This window comes from Delphinapterus leucas, chromosome 10 (genome assembly GCF_059928025.1).
Source record: "Delphinapterus leucas isolate spDelLeu-1000000601 "Yukka" chromosome 10, BTC_Dleu_Yukka2, whole genome shotgun sequence".
NCBI classification, from domain to species: Eukaryota; Metazoa; Chordata; class Mammalia; order Artiodactyla; family Monodontidae; genus Delphinapterus; species Delphinapterus leucas.
The window spans coordinates 2,606,191-2,622,857 of record NC_143138.1 but is presented as its reverse complement, the minus strand read 5'-3'; positions in this window follow the sequence as shown (position 1 = coordinate 2,622,857).

The following is a 16,667-nucleotide window of genomic DNA, read 5'->3' as shown; positions in this document are numbered from 1 at the left end:
TCATTTTTGTGTTCTTTGGGGCTCATGGAATAGATCTGTTGCCTTCCTTTGTATCTGCTACGTATGCTGGGCAGGAAAGAAAAAGTAGGGGGGAGGGAGGGAGAGAGAGGGAGGGAGAAATGAACTCTCCATTTTCTGCACTTTTCTGAGCAGCTTCTTTGTTTTTATTTGTGTAATTGCGTCTCAGCGCTGCCACCAGCCCCACCCCATTACAAGGAAGTCCTGAAACAGATATGAAGCTCATCTCTAAATGCATTGACTATAAGTAGTTACTTACTTCCTTTTGCTTTTCAAAAATATGAGTCAACATTGGATAAGTAGGAAAACTACCTTCTTTTCATTGGAAAGAAAGAGAGGATCTGTGTGGTCAGGATCCATTTCTTCACAGGGGAAGAGGTCTGAATTAATAATAGTGGTTACTGTGTCCTAGGCACTGTTCAAGGTGATTTATGTACATTTAGTCCTCAAAATGGTCTAGGAAGTGGGTATTATTATTGCCCTCATTTTATAGTTGAGAGCCGACTGCCCACGGCCACATGGTTGGTGAATAGCAGAGCTGCAGTTTTCATGCTCTGATCCAATGTGCTCTTATCAAAGGCACCAACTAAGGTTAGTACACAAAATACAGATCATGAGGTAGCCTCAGAGCTTCCCAGATGTCAAAGAAAAGAGGAAGCCAGGTTATTTGCAAGACTTCCGGATATGATAAACGCAAAGCAATTGCTCAGAGGAAGCGCAACTTTCCCAGGTAGTGGGGCCTGGGAAATTTCTTCTTTGGATATTTATGGAGTTGATGCCATAGGATGTTGTGAACAAGATTTTTGATAACACTCCCACAGTAATAGTGTGAGGCTTTTTTTTTATCATGACAAGTCAAGGAGGAACCACTCTCTTATGATTCTGATGTGTGACTCTTCAGTCGTGTGGCATGATCCGAGGATGTATGACACACTGATTAGTGAACAGATGGATCCCATGTCTTCTGAGCAACCCTCCAGAAATGTGTGTTTCGAGGCTAAACTTTTGATAAACATAGAATAGCAAAGAATTTGATTTTATCCTTTCCTTCAGGAACCTAGAGTGGATATATTATGTTGTCAAGGTACATCCTTGGATTTTAACCAACCCAGCAGAGAGTAGGATTAATGTTTCCAAGTCTGCCCGACCTCAACACAGAGGATGTGATCTTCCAAGGATACTTTTTGCTATAAAATCCCATGATTCTATGTAAGTGAAATAAAGCTTCAGGTAAATAGAATTCCAGTTTTCAGATCCTAGAGTCTTAATCAATTGATTTAAGAGTACAGTGCTATATTTCTAATACCGTGTTATTCTTTTTTTTTTAATTGAAGTATAGTTGATTTACAATGTTGTGTTAGTTTCAGGTGTACAGCAAAGTGATTCAGTTATTTATATATATATATATATATATATAAATTCTTTTTCAGATTCTTTTCCATTATAGGTTATCATAAGATATTTTAAATTTTTAATTAATTTATTTAGTTAGTTTTGGTTGTGTTGGATCTTCGTTGCCGCATGCCGGCTTTCTCTAGTTGCGGCGAGCGGGGGCTACTCTTCGCTGCGGTGTGCGGGCTTCTCACTGCGGTGGCTTCTCTCGTTGCGGAGCACAGGCTCTAGGCGCGCGGGCTTCAGTAGTTGTAACACGAGGGCTCAGTAGTTGTGGCTCGCGGGCTCTAGAGCACAGGTTCAGTAGTTGTGGTGCTCGGGCTTAATTGCTCCATGGCACGTGGGATCTTCCCGGACCAGGGCTTGAACCCATGTCCGCTGCATTGGCAGGTGGATTCTTAACCACTGCACCACCAGGGAAACCCTATCACAAGATATTGACCATAGCTCCCTGTGCTATACAGTAGGTCCTTGTTGTTTATTTTATGTATAAGACGGTGTCATTCTTGGTAATAGTAAAAGGAAGGAATAGGGAGAACAATTGTGGATTGCAGCTTTCTTTGATTGGATCGGAGCTTCTTTACTCATACATACTCTGCCTTTCCATTTTTCTTTACCAATCATTATAACTTTCAAAATAGTGTAATTTTATATTCTAAGCATACTATTTTAACTTGTATTTATTTTTATCATAGGACATTTACAAAATAAGAATAAGCATGAAGAAAAAAATCACCCACAGTCCTACTTGAGTCTATAAATCTTTTTGGTCCTGTCTGTCCATCCCCACACACACATGCCCACTTACATGAAGGGTCAGAACACGCTCACTGTGTGTAACCTACCTTATTCATGTAGTAAGGTATCATGTCACGGCTCTCAATGTCATGAAATACTGATGTGTGTAGTGGCTGCAGAGGACCGTGTTATGTAGACTGCTTGGGAATTATGCTCTACTGGTACTTACCTCACAGCAGGGACAGCCATACTGGTTGTTAAAATATGAAAAGACCTCCTTACTGGTGGGTAAGGGGTGCTTCCCTGAGTCCTCAGTGTGGCTTTCCACTGAATCTCTCCAGCAGCGAGAGGGCAAATGGATGGCCCATTAGGGGCCTCCTGGGTCCTGCTCTGGTGCTTGGCCAGCCCGATTTCTGAATAGTAAATGCCCACACCAGTGGTTTTGGGTATCATCCTTGAATGTATCATGATGTACCCTATTGTTGGTAATATTTAATCTGTTTTTAGGAAAGTATTTTTCCCTTAAATATATATTTTTAAAGTCTTCTGACAGATTTCATTGAAGTGTTATGATATCTTGAGGAATCCATGGATTTTCATGGGAAATTGGTGTCTAAAATTATCACAATTATTATTATTACAATTAATGTAATAATATATAACTGATTGGAACAGAGGTTTGGGCATATAAAAATCCAATTTACACACAGGGTATACCTGAGCCTAGACTTTATTTCCTTCTCTATAGAGCAGAAACCACGGCATCTGAGTGGAATTCATTGTTTTTATGTTACTTTAAATTCACACATTCAATGCATTTCTCTTTTGAGTATGATTTTTTTTACTGTGATAACATATTACACTTCAGCATCCTCCAATACTGTTCTAGCTTATTCTTCTTTATTTTCTTTCCTCACTTATCCATTCTTAACACACTCATACATATTTTTTTCAGATATCTTTTATATTTTCCCAGTCTTGATTAGAATTTCACATTATTTGGTTAATTTTTTATAATCTGACCTCTGCATTTGTCCTCATACTGATAACAGTAAGTTACCAGCTTTCATCTGTTTTAAATAAGCAACTTTGTTATCAGGCTTATTTTAAAAAAGAAAGAAACTTGCAAATTTTTATTTACCCAAATCTTCAGAATGTGTTTTTGATTTTTTTGTTTGTTTTTTAAGCCATTTATGAAATGGCTATAACTTTTCATGGCACATTTCCAAGTTGTCTCTTTTTGGCCCTAGGAGGAGAATTTTTCGTTAATTCTCAGATGATAAGACCTGTTTGAGGTCAGCCCACACCTGCTCCTGCAATGACATTCTTTTCCTTGATTAATTAATTTAGGTAAGGGGAAGGCAAGAGCCTGCCCATTGGCCTTACTGTGAAAGATGTTGCAAGATTTTGTCTTGTCTTCCTCTCCATTTCTGTCACCCTCATCTAAGCCGCTGAAGTGTCTCACCTGGTCTCTGCTTCTATTCCTTCTTCCCCGAAGCAGCAGAGTGATGTTTCAGAACATTAATCAGAGCAAAAATCCATCAGTGTTTTCTCCTTGTGCATCAAATAGAATTCATTCTGCTCACCATGGTCTGTAAGCCCCTATGCATTCGGCCCTCCCTAAAGTTCCCCTTGAGCTCTTTAAGGTCCAGGCACACCTTCTTTTCCTCTATTTTAACTCTCTGAGCTTTTTCCAGGTGTCGTTCCTCTGCTGAGACCGCTTTTCCTCTTCCTCTGGACATGTTCACTCTTCCTGGCTTCTCAGTCTTGGCTGAAAGGTCATGTTTTCAATACTTCTCAGCCTCAAGTAGCCTCTCACCCTAACTCACCGCTTTTATTTCCTTCTCACGATTTAAGACTGTGCAATTGTCCCTTCTACTTTATTCAATAATTGTTCACTAAGTGAGATGTAAGTTCTATCAGATTCGGGACCCTGTCTGTTTTGTTGGCAGCTGTTTGCCCAGCACAGACAGTGTTTACCGTATGATATACGTGTGACAAATACGTGTTGGTAGTCCATACTCTAGCCTCTTTGGCAAAAGAGGGGTTATTATCTTTATATGAATTTGTCCAAGGTTTAGTTGTTTCCAGTTAAGTTTATACCAAGAGGGATCCATGTGCCCCCAAGTACTACCTCATTTCAACCAGTACGTGAGGAATATCCAGCCTTACTTTAGGATCTAAATGCCACACCACAATTATCTATAGAAAGTGGCTGAATCTAGCTACTGAATAATGGTCCTTCTTAGGAAAAAATTTTAGACACGTACTTTATTTCTGTAGTTGCTGACAAGTGTTTTATTTTACAGAATAAAAGGCATCTTGCCTAGGGTAAAAGCAAAGGGCCCCTTCTTTGTAGCACTTTCCTTTCTGTTGTGGAAAGGATTTTTTTAGTTTCTCTGTGTCATGGTAATGTTGAATTCTCTGTTGGAAGGCCAGGGCTTTTGGTTTCCTTGATGTTCCTAGGCTTTGGGCTTTTGTTTAAGATTTGTGTTTTAGGATGGAACATTTCCATGGTTACACCCGTTCCTTTACCATCCTTGAAAAAAAAACGGTGACAAGTAGAGTGATCTGATTCCTGGATTACTACACAGATGTCTTTTGTATCTGCCTACATATGAAGCTCTTGGGCAACTTCCATTTCCGTGCATTCATTCCCTTGAACGCTTTTTTTAAATGAAGCGTGTTTTAAGATTAGGAATAAATGGCTTGGATTGGCAAATTAAACAAGGATGGCCTATGTTATGTTAATGGTCTAAACTCAATGTAAGATGAATTTAAAGGTAAGTATATGAAGGGAGAGATTGTTTCAGAGGCAAAACTAAAGAGCAGCGTCAGGCAGTATCACACACGTGTGAAGAATCAATACTGCATTCAGAAAGACTTTGTGTTCAGAAATAGTGTTCAGTTTTTTTAAATATAATGTTTCATGTCAAAATACTATAATAAACCTATGCACTTTTACTGACATGGAGCAGTAAAACTCACTTTTCCTCAGAGCAATCTGTATGCTTGTTGCTATTCCGCTCAAGCCTGGTCCAGATGCACACAATCCAGCACTTTTCCGAGCATTGAAAGCGTTTGTTTGCACAGATGCGTTTGAATCTACACTCATGAGATAATTTCAAGTGAGATGAGGGAGCAAGAGAAAGACCTTCTCAGAATTAATGCAAAATCTAAATTGTGGAAAAGTAGTGCAGCTTTTTTTAATGTTAAAGTGGTGGTTAACTTATACTGTATTTCTCAATGAATAGATGAGAAATTTAATTTGAATATTAACTGTCGTGTGCAGACTGCTTGGCTGGTGGTTCATTATGAAGCATTTAGTGACTTTTACCGTCTGGTGTCGCCCCCATTTTGCCTGACCCTTGGAGCCTATCTTTCCCTCCTGAGAGACTTCCTCTTATACTTTGGTGTCTACTCTCCTCCCGTGACCTATTTCAATTATAAATTATTACTAATATATAATTATTATTAATTTATAAATGCTTGTGCTTTAAACATAAACATAATGCTAAAAGGGAAAACTCTATTGTCTTAACCTCTGGAGATATTTTATGAGTATATTAACATATATGTTATAATTTCTTTTTTTCTTACTAAATGGGGATCATGCTATATAAATTATTGTATAATTTTTTGTATACATCTTGAATTTACAGTGCTAGTATTTATAGATATTCTTCATTATTTGTAGTTGTTTTTGTAGATAATGTATGTTTTGCTTCCTTGAATAAGTGTTTCAGTAGCTAAATTCCTGGAAGTGGGACTGTGAGAGGGCAAACAGGTATGAATATTTAAATTCAATAAACACCAACGAATTACCTTAAAAAGTACACCAATTTATACTCCCAATAAAACGTAAGAGAGTGATTTTTTTTTTTTTTACTACATTCTTACTAGCTCAGGACATTATCTTTTTTAAAAAAAAAATCTTTGCTAGTCTGATATGTACTGATGGGGTTCAGGACATACTACCCCATGGTATGGCATCTTGGCATATTGAATATTTTAAGCTGAAGGACAGACCTTTTGTCCCAACACCTTTTTAAAAAAATTTTTGTATTGAAGTGTAGTTGATTTACAATGTTGTGTTAATTTTTGCTGTACAGCAAAGTGACTCAGTTATACATACATATATGTTTTTTCATGTTCTTTTCCATTATGGTTTCTCACAGGATATTGAATATAGTTAATCACTGTGCTGTACAGTAGGACCTTGTTGTTTATCTGCTCTATAGATAATAGTTTCAATCTGCTAACCCCAAACCCCCAGTCCAGCCCTCTCCCCGCCCTCCCCCTTGGCAACCACAAGGCTGTTCTCTATGTCTGTGAGTCTGTTTCTGTTTCATAGCTACGTTCATTTGTGTCCTATTTTAGATTCCACATATAAGTGATATCAAATGGTATTTGTCTTTCTCTTTCCCAGCACCTTTATTGACTAATCTTTCCCCCATGATCCCCCATAATCTTTCCGCCATGGTTCACTTTTATCACAGACAACATGGCCTATATATTTGAGTCTGTATCTGGACTCTCTCTTCTGGTATAAAGAAGTGCAGTCGACTTTTGTACGAAAATTTTACACCTGTCTGCCTCATTAAACTATCTTACTATTTCTAACACCGTGTCTGTTGATTCTTTGTGATTTTCTTTTGAAATTATCGTGTCATTCTGTAAGATCATCTTCAATCCTTTTCAGTCTTCCTAATCCTTTGATTCAATTTATCTTTCTTATGAGCTATTAGGTGCTTCAAGTCAATGTTGTTTACTTTTTAATTTTTTAAAAAAAATTTTAAAACATACACTCAAAATAAATAAATATAAAAACACCCAAAACCAAAAATAATCCTCTTCTATGTTTTAACCCTAAGGCTAAAGTAGCTGAAAACTAAACTCAAAATTTGAAACTTAGGGTTGCTGAATTACTCTGTCAGTTAAAGTCACCATTCATGTAAGTAAAAGTTAGAACACAGAATTAGAGAAAATCAAGACTCTGTGAATTTGAACGGGGATGCTTGAGAGGGTTTAGAAAACTCCATGGAGAACGCATACAGCTGACTAACAATAACAACAAACATTTGATTAAACGATGGGCAAAGGGACTAAATAGATGTTTTTGCAAAGAACAAGTTTCACTTCATCTGAATCAATCAGCGAAGGAAAACACGGCTTCTTTTCATAAAGACACCAGGGATAAAGTTATTGGCTAAAGGAGAGCATCGTTCAGCTTCTCACTTGCAGACTGTCTCCAGGTTAGATTACTGGCACATTAGGGACAATTACCGGTATATAACATGTTCTAATTTTTATGTGTTAATGTTCCAGCTGGTAGGTAATAATCCCTTGATGAAGTTGTTAAATTATGTCAGGTTCTAAGCTGGATGCAACTAAAACATGTTTGCTTCATGACTAACTTCTGCATCCATGGACATTATCCAGTGAGCGAGCGACAGGGCCCTTCTTTCGTGCTCCTGCTTCCTCTTTTCCCGTACATCTATCCTGTTATTTTGTTCTCGTATAGCCTACTTCTTTTAGGCTCAGGAAAGAATCTCTATGCAGGGCTGAACCCAACAAAGCGTGGCACCAGCAGGGCTGGCACAAAATCAAGGGGAAGTTTGTAAAAGAGAGCTGCCTGGATTAACTGTTTAGTGCTTTCCTCACTGACCACACTTGGGTTGTACAGAGTGGGACAACCCTGCTGAACTATGTGCCTTGTCCACTCGCGGGCAATTTCCTTACTGTATAAGCTGAATGATGCACCTAACATCATGCTGTCTTTACTTTAGAACCAAAAGATGAGGGACATATGCCCTTGAAATTTATCTGTATTCACATTTTCTAAAACTGTCAGTCTACTTTTTAAATGAATGTAATAACGTTTATATACCTGGAAGGAATCTTTTGCCTCAGGAAGACATTGGCCAACATATTAATACTAAAAAAATGCCGACTGGAAATTAACTTTTTTAAAAAACATTCTGAAATTTCTGAAACATTTAGTGCTTCTTTTTTAAGAATTGCCTTCAGAACTTTAAGCATATTTTTACAAATATTGTCAATGGTGATAGATCTTCATCCACCAACACTGGATTTGATTATTGCGAATAGTCAAAAAGTCATTCAGAGTTAACACTGATGTATAATGCAAGTGATTAAGCTAGGTAATGCCAACATTTTATTTTTAAGAAAGAGATGTGGCTATAACATAAGTGACTAGATTTTGGTTTGTGGTGGATAAATTCACTTGTAATCTGCTCCGGCGGATTACTTTACATAAAAGCATTGTCATCATAAGGATTATTGAACAGTGAATGTAATATGTTCTGCTGTTGTGTGTGTTTATAAATTTTTTGAAAATTTCTTTACCTCACTGACCCCTTTCGTAGATACTGTGTAGCAAATATAATATTTATTGTTATTATTTTATTATCAGCAGTAGGATTTACTTAGGAACATTGTCTTTTTCCCAGGAATGCTGATTCTAAATTAAATTATGTAAACTTCAAGCAACATGATACTGAACATTAGAATAGTGAGAGGAGAAGGACGTAAATATAAACAAATTTTAAAATCCTTATATTTTAGTCAAATTATAGAGAAATAATCATTTTAAAATAACATAAAAGGGGGCTTCCCTGGTGGCACAGTGGTTGAGAGTCCGCCTGCCGATGCAGGGAACACGGGTTCGTGCCCCGGTCTAGGAAGATCCCACATACCGTGGAGCGGCTGGGCCCGTGAGCCATGGCCGCTGAGCCTGCGTGTCCAGAGCCTGTGCTCCGCAACGGGAGAGGCCACAACACTGAGAGGCCCACGTACCGCAAAGCAAGAAAAAAAAATAAAATAACATAACATAAAAGAAAAATGGGACTTCCCTGGTGGCACAGTGGTTAAGAATCCACCTGCCAGTGCAGGGGACATGGGTTCAAACCCTGGTCGGGAAGATGCCACATGCTGCGGAGCAACTAAACCCGTGCGCCACAACTACTGACCCTGCACTCTAGAGCCCATGAGCCACAACTACTGAGCCTGCACTCTAGAGCCCATGAGCCACAACTACTGAGCCCACGCACCACAACTACTGAGCCCATGTGCCACAACTATTGAAGCCTGCATGCCACGACTACTGAGCCTGTGCTCTAGAGCTCACAAGCCACAACTACTGAGCCCATGTGCCACAACTATGGAAGCCTGCGTGCCACAACTACTGAGCCTGTGCGCCTACAGCCCGTGCTCCGCAACAAGAGAAGCCACCACAATGAGAAGCCACGCACCGCAACAAAGAGTAGCCCCTGCCTGCCGCAACTAGAGAAAGCCCGCATGCAGCAATGAAGACCCAACGCAGCCATAAATAAATAAATAAACAAACAAATAAATAAAATAAAAAATAAATTAAAAAAAGAAAAATGCCCCAAATTACCTTTTTAATAAACTTTATTTTTTTAAACCTGTTTAATGCTTTTATGGTATATGGTATTTGTCATATCTTTTTTTATAACAATAAGATAGATCTCACTAAACCCATTTAAAGAGGAGAGTTTCATAGAGGTAAATCACCTTGCTCAAGATCATACAGCAATCAGTGTTAAAATTGGGGAAAGAACGTAGGTTCTCTGACTCGAAACCCTATGTTTCAAAGGGTAGTTTACATGGGAACACCTTGCAGGGGGAAAATGGAGTGTAAGTGAAGGGCATTAGATAGTCCTGCCTGTGTCCTTAACTAGCTGTGTGATTTAAAGTCAGTTTATTTCACCTCTTTGGGACTTAGTGTAGTCATTTGGCAAATGAGGGTGTTTCTTTTCCCCCCTGAATTATCGGCTAACTTCAGAGACTCTGTAAGGGAATACCGTCAATGTTATTTAAAAGGGCAGAGTGGGGAGAGTGTTACAAATATTACAAAGTCAGTCAGCTTTACGAAGCCAACTTCCCATGATAACCACTAAGGATTAACACAAGTTCCACTGAATAGCAATGAATGTTTAAAAACACATGACCCACTATAGAATCACAAAAGCTGATAAAAAATTTTGTGATTGTTTTATTAACTTAGTCAAATTCAACAAACTCCCTGTGGGGGTTTGCTTATTACGAGACTAGCTCAGAGAATATACAGAGGTGACAGTATCTTTAATTTAAGGGGAGAACACAGATGCATCTGAGGAGGGAAACAGAGTTGCTGTAACTGTACCCCAGCCCCCATTTCTAGGATTCACATCTGTATAGTTTGAGGCCTCAGTTTACCTTTTAACACCCTCATTGCTCTAGCTGCAAATATAACATGATTATGCTGAGCTTACAGTTTCCTGGGGCCACCATAACAGAGTGCCACAACTGGGTGACTTAGAACAACAGGAACTTATTGTCTCACAGTTCTGGAGGCTGGAAGTCCAAAACCAAGGTGTCTGCAGGGCCATGTTTCCTCTGAAAGCTGTAGGGGAAGAGTACTTTCTTGACTCTTCCAGCTTCCTGTAGTCCTACGTGTTCTTTGACTTGTGGTAGTTTATCTCCAATCTTCACATGGAGTTCTCCTTGAGTCTCTTAACATAGTCTTCCTTCTGTGCATGTCTATCTTTGTTTCCAAATTTCCCCTTTTCCTAAGGACACACGTCCTTTTGGATTAGGGCCCACCCAAATCCTCATTTTAACTTGACTACCTCTGTAAATACCCTATTTTCAAGTAAAGTCACATCCTGAGCTACTAAGAGTTCAGACTTCAGCGTATCTTTTTTTGGAGGACATGAGGCAACCCATAACACTAAGAATACTCTGAGAATAGTGTTCTACTAGACGAATATTTCAATTATAAAACTTGGAGTTGTTTAATTTATTTTTTGTTGTTTTTAATATCCTTAGAACTGATGGACGGTTCTTTATTATTATTCCCCTGATACAGACCTGTTCTTAAAAGTGACTATAGCTACTTGGGGGCACATACAACCCCCGTTACTGTGTGGATCATTCATCTCTCTTCCTTTTTGTATTTTATCTCATATTCATTTGTTTGTTTATTTATTTTAAAATAGTTATTAGCTACCTATTATGTGCCAGACATTGCACTGGGCATTGGATTCTATTAGCTTTATTTCCATCTGACTTTGGGGAAAATTTCTGATAGAAGGTGTACTAACCCTGGAACATTAGAACACTATTCAATAATTTTTGTTACTCAGCTTGCTAAATTCTATTCTTAATATAATGAAACATTTTTATTATGGCTTTCTGAGCTTTCTGACCTAGAAGTATGGAGGGATGCCTTTAGATGTGTCCCTTCCAATGCAGAGACCATATTTTTCACCCATGATTTTTGTTCAACGCTTATCATTTGGGCACTTTCTTCAACTCCTCAAAAAGTCAAAGAAAGAAAATTTACAGAAAAACTGTAGAAATTTACAGAAAAACATGCAGAAGATGATCTGTGAGTCCATATGTAAAACTCATACAGGAATGTGAAATAGTTTATATTTGACACTGAGATTGAGAGACAAACAAACAAAATGAATCTAATAACAATTCTTAGCCCTTAAGGAATGGAGTAGGCATTCCAGAACTTCTGCTCAAAAAGATTTCAAACAGTGTTTCAGCTCCCAGACCACAGCCTGGTGCTCAAGCTCCGGCTTAGTTTTCTTTCTGCAAGTGACCAAGGGGCCGTTAGTTTTGAGGGGTAGCAAGGAATTGCAACACCAAGAAATGAAATAAAGCGAGTCAACAGGAAGCTGTGATGTGTGGGAAAGCCTTCCTTGTTCTTCAGTTAACCTTGATTTCTATTTATAAAATCCAGGGGAAGAGTTTCAAATGTGGAATTTCTTTTGAAAAGTTGGGAATATATTTGTTAAGATGTGAGCGATGATTTCCACTGTAGGACACTTGGGGGTGGCCTCTGATGCCTGCACACACGTGCAATCCCTCTAGTCATGCTGGCAGCACCTCCCCTACTCCCATCTCCCTCTACTGCCCAGGAAAGGACAGGACTTCATGGCTGTCACAGCCAAGTCAGCTGTGACAGCAGGCCACTTGCTTGCCCCCCCATCTTTCCCTCCCTTTTTTTAAAAAAATTAATTATTTTTTTGGCTGCATTGCGTCTTTGTTGCTGCCGTGGGCTTTCTCTAGTTGCGGCGAGCGGGGGCTACTCTTTGTTGTGGTGCACGGGCTTCTCATTGTGGTGGCTTCTCTTGTTGAGGAGCACAGGCTCTAGGCACTCAGGCTTCAGTAGTTGTGGCACGCGGGCTCAGTAGTTGTGGCGCGCGGGCTTAGTTGCTCCGCGGCATGTGGGATCTTCCCGGACCAGGGATCAAACCTGCGTCCTCTGCATTGGCAGGAAGCTTCTTAACCACCTCGCCACCAGGGAAGTCCTCCCTGTTTTTATGAAATAATATTGTGGAGAACTTGAAAGAGTACAGAAAAGTAAGGGATTAATATGATAACTTTGCCCCCCTCTGCCTCCTTACAGGCCGGTGTGCTGCAGGAGAGGGGTGGTTCAGGCCACACGGAGAACAGGGCTGACTGTTCTAGTTTATGGAGCTGTGCCACATTCAGTCTGACTAGCCTTATCCGTTTTCTCCTACTTCAGGATGACCTTGCACTTTCTTGGAACAGCTGCCACGATTCCAGTGGACAACTAACCCTGCCTGTTTGTTAGTCTCCAATTACATCGGTAGACACACTGCTTACTTCTGCTGTAGTTCCTGGGAAAGATCTCAGTTGCCCGCACTTGGGTATGCTTTCCTGTGTTTGGGTTTATTAGTTTTGTGATCTTTTTTTTTTTTAATATTTATTTTATTATTGATTTATTTATTTTTGGCAGTGGCGGGTCTTAGTTGCTGCACTTGGAATCTTTCGTTGCGGTGCGCAGGCTTCTCTCTAGTTGTGGTGTGCGGGTTTTCTCTCTCTAGTGGCGCACAGGTTCCAGAGTGCATGGGCTCTGTAGTTTGCCACACGCGGGCTCTCTAGTTGAGGTGTGATAGCTCAGTAGTTGTGGAGCGCGGGCTTAGTTGCCCCGTGGCATGTGGGATCTTAGTTCCCTGACCAGGGATCGAACCTGCATCCCCTGCATCGTAAGCCGGATTCTTTACCACTGGACCACAGGGAAGTCCCTGTGATCTTTTTTTTAAGGAGAAGTTGTGAAGTAAACTATTTAGATACCCAAAGACGGTACAAGTCATGCTTAGCCAAGAGTTCTTTGGAATTAACATATGTCTTACTAATAATGTGTCACACAGATGACCTCAGCTCTTCGCTTCTCTTCTTGTGGAAGCTTAACACTGAAACCCTGGGGAAATAATACACCTGTCAGGGCTTGACATTTGTATTGAAATAGTTTCCAACAGTGTTCTCCCAGTCTGTTCTTATAAAGTTATGGGACCAAAAGAAAATAGGATTGGGCTTCCCTGGTGGCGCAGTGGTTGAGAGTCTGCCTGCCGATGCAGGGGACACGGGTTCGTGCCCCGGTCCGGGAAGATCCCACATGCTGCGGAGCGGCTGGGCCCATGAGCCATGGCCGCTGAGCCTGTGCGTCCGGAGCCTGTGCTCCGCAAGGGGAGAGGCCACAACAGTGAGAGGCCCGCGTACCGCAAAAAAGAAAGAAAGAAAATAGGATTAACGCAAAACATCAACAACTAGGCAAAGGGAACAGTCCTCCACTGACATGTGGAAGCCCGGTCCCACCTTTGGAACTGAATCCCTCTACCCGAGGGGTGGAGGGTCGCCTGAATGACCCAGAGAAATGGGTCTCACTTTCTTGGTTCATTTACAGCCCCGCCACCACCTCCCTTCCCTCCTGGCCACACCCCAACCTGAACGGTATCTCAGAATGGCTAGAGGCTCTGCTGTCCATGGTGGAAGCCTAAACCTCCCTCCTGACGCTGAAGCCATGGGCAGTCTGAGCTCAGAACAAATTTGCAGTTTAACTTTTCCCACCTGAGCTTTCAAATGCCAAGTCTGTGTCACTTTTATGTTAATGGTCTCTCTTTCATCTGTCTGATGTGGCCTGGTCGGTATTAATAGGTTACATTTGCTCAGAGGTAAGTTTTATCCATTAAAAAAACAACTAGAGAATGTTCTTTTGTTTGAGATAATGAGGGCTCCTTGGAGATTACTTTACCAGTCAATTTTACATGAATGTTCTTTGAAGAGAGCCTCATTCTCTGCCTGAGCTTTTCCCCTCCATTAACTCAAAAATGTCCCAAACTGAACTCAGCATCTTTGCTTCCTGAAGGCAGACCCCCCTTGACCCCCATTTCCAGGAGCGCCCCCCTCTGTGGGTGACAGGCTCGAAGAGCTTTGACTCTTGTAACATTCCGCGTTCACCAAGAAGTATCCGTTGTTTTTGCTTTTCAAACTTCCTCTTGGACTTTTCCAATCCTGTCCGTTTTTATGGCTACCACCCTGTTCAGATCTTCATCCTTTCACACATGTGTTTATTGTTATTTAACGTCCTAAGTATGTCCACGGACTTAACAGTCAGCAAACACGAACTGTCCACAGTGTGCTAAGACTTCCTCCTCCAAATCCATCCTACGGACCTTTCCGGACTATCTTTCCTCACGTGAGCTTTTATTATTCTGCCAGAGACTGTCATTGTCCCCAGCGTTCACTCTTCCCTTCACATGTAGAAACACAACCTTTAGTTGGGCACCTGGTCAGCCGGTCACCCAGGTAAAGGTGATTTTACCTTTCTTTCTGCATTTTCTCACTTCTCTGATTAAGTTTATTCTTTGACTAAAGTTTTTCTACAGACAAAAGGCAGGCAGGGGACATGGGTGGGGTTCTGTTCTGGGAAGGTCTCATAGGGGGTTGCTCGTCACAATGCCACAGCTGTGTGTTTTGGGGTGGCACACTCTGATCCCCTTCATCTCACATTCAGGTCCCCACAAAGAAGGGATGTGATTGCTTCAGATAGTTTCTCTCCTTCCTACTGGGCAGAGACCTCGCCCCAGTCCACCTCCTAAGACGGAGGTCATCCTATAAGTTAGCTGCCCGTGGGCCCAGCACCTCCCCTGTGAGCCAGAGTGGTGGGAAGGCACGGCTGCTTCCTCAGAAGGCCTGTGGGCATGCGACGCTCCTCTCTGAGGCCACAGAGGCAGCGCTGACACCTGGAAGGTTAGGTGGATCGTTCCAAGGAGCGTCCTCTCAAAGCCCCTGCGGTCCAGGTCTCTGGAGCACATCACCTCCCCAGTTTTGAGAAGACTTGCCTACTTGGCTACCAAATGACCTAGCACCATTAATTTTTCACAAACCTACAGTACTTCCTTTGTCATAGAGCACATGCCTGCCTATGTGTGGGTCAGTTTGGGGGCTCTGCTCTTTTCAGTTGGTTTGGTTCTATTCTTATTTCAGTATTAGTCTCAATTCCTGTAGATTTATATTGCCTTTGTGTCTACAGAGTAGTTTCTTTTATCTTGTTGTTCTACTTAAAGGATGTCTTGAATTTTCTTGGCCTTTTGCATCTCATACAAATTTTAGAATCAGATTGTCAGTTTGCATTTTTAAGACCCTGCTGGGATTTTGATTTATTTCGTGTTAATTTTAAACTAGATTTTATTTTCAGAATGGTCTTTTTCTCTGTTTCTGATTTTTTTAATTATAATTATATTATTATGGTGTTTTACGGTGATGACAGCAGGATTGGTAACTATCAGAAAGCAGGGACAGTATTTTGTATAATCTTTTAATTGTTAAACGTGTCCTACAAGAAGAAAGTCCTTTCAGATAACATTTATAACTGGTCATTACAATAGATTTGTTAGGCTAACCATCCAATCAAGATTGGTGGGTCAATCGGGCATTTTACGGGAACCTCCAAACCCTGGGAGGGAGAGATGGAGCTCTTGATTATTTCCACTGAAATAATGATAGCAGGATTCTCAAACTCCCAGAGGCCTGTAGACATGTTCTCAATGAGCCCAGGTTCCTCAAAAATATTTTTAAATGTCTTATTTTAGATGATAATCTAAAAAAATTGAGATATATATATTCTGGATCTTTTAGGTGACCTTCATTTTCATAACCAAGTCGTGTAGTTTCTATGCCCAAAATTATAACAAGGAAATCCAGAAATCCATATGTAAAGGTTTTGATGTTTCCCTATCAAGAGTCACAGATTCACCAAAATCCTGTGAACCTCACTTCACCTGGCTGACCTGAGATAACTACTGGATGGGGGCTTCAAGTCTCCCAGTGTTTTCTGTATCAGTGAGCTGCAGAATCACCTACCAGACTTTAATAGTGATTGACATTATCATTATTTTAAATACGAGGGTAGATTACCGTACTATAAGAGTAAAATATGGCTTCCAGTCTCACAAATGTACAAGCATGACAAATATTTTAATTTCTTCATAATAAATGTGTTTCCTGAGACCGCCACAACCGTTCTACCAGAGCAGGCGTGAAGCTGCCCACACACTGCACTCGGCCTGTGAGCCCATCAGGGTCCAAGGTTGAGTTGGACATAGGAGTGGCCTCCTGGAGACTCTGCCTGCTGGTTCACTTCCAGGGGGACAGGGGGTCAGATGCCTCTTCTC